Below are 1438 nucleotides of genomic sequence, written 5' to 3' on the forward strand. Positions count from 1 at the left end.
GCAATACCAATTCATCGACACAGTATTCCTGTTTGTTAGTAAGTTTTTCATCAAATTTCACCTTGAGGAGTTCTGCTTGGCGACTTATATTCTGTAATGCCAAATCCGTTTTTTCCTGATCTGTTATTTTTTTCTTCTTGGATCTTTGGTATAGGATTAGCCCATTTATTACCTCGTTCTTCTTTGTCCAGGGGACCGAGTATGAAGCTCTACAATAGGTCTTATGGGGATAGACTTTCATATCATAAACACAATATTTTATGATACCTGGTCGATCTATAAATACTTCATGGTATCTGGATAGCAATTTTATAAATTGTCCAGCCTGTGAAGCGTCAAAACAAGTTGCCTCTTTCACCTTCTCCTCTATTGTTGCATCAATGTCACTCACGGTACTGGGTGCATCATTGTTTCGGTTAGTATGACACTTTTGTGAGTGTTCATACTCTAACACCAACAATTTTTATTTGCTGTCAGATACATCTAATCTTGTCAGTAGAAGGCTTGCACCGAACTCCCAATTCAGCTTCAGCGGTATTGGTCGCAGCCAGTACTTAAGTACACATGTTCCACAGGTGATATCTATTATAGCCTCTCTGTCCCGTGGAAACACAAGACCGAGTAACACCGATATTGTAACTTTTCTGTTAATAGGAACGTGCATATAACGCCATCATTTCCAAAGGAAACCTCAACCTGTGTCTGGTACTTCATAATTTGTGCCTTATCGCCCAGTGCTCCTACAACTTTGCAATTCTGAGCAGGCAAAATCGGCAGTCTTTTTTATTTGCGTTACCCTCCTGAAAAATTGTGCGTTCATCACTGATACACTCGCAACGGTGTCGAGGAGAATAATGGTAGCTACTCCATTGATAGTTCCACTGATATTTGCCTGAATACTTTCCTTTTTTTCTTTATCAGCGACGGTAGATTCTTGCTAGAGTCCATCCTCTCGTCCTATTGACTCCATTCTTAGTCTCGATCTCGTGGCGAAGGCCTACAGAGACTGAAATTGGTTTGTTGACTTTGGTATATTCTGTTTCAGCTCTGAGGATACTCCACTATTTTCGCATTTTGTGGTTCTACAGTTGGAGGTGGTCTACTCGGGTTCCACCATTGTGGATACTGGTTATTCGGCATGCATATAGTCTATACGTAATTCACTGGCTGATCCGGATTCATAAAATTTTGTTTCAGCTGCCAATGACTTGGCCGTGGTTGTTGCCAATATATAGTGTCACCGCGCCTGTTTTTTGGTTTATCCTTGTACAGACTGTCTAATTTATTTTCATTCGTCTTTTACGATTAGAATTATTATTATTGTTGGCATTTTCATTACTATATTGCCTTTGATTACCATTCAGATGCTGGTAGTCATTGGTTTCCTGGTAAGTATTATTATTACAATAGTAATCAGATTTTTGGTTGTAACAACTTT

The sequence above is a fragment of the Schistocerca cancellata genome, chromosome 5, assembly GCF_023864275.1.
Source record: "Schistocerca cancellata isolate TAMUIC-IGC-003103 chromosome 5, iqSchCanc2.1, whole genome shotgun sequence".
Taxonomy (NCBI): Eukaryota; Metazoa; Arthropoda; class Insecta; order Orthoptera; family Acrididae; genus Schistocerca; species Schistocerca cancellata.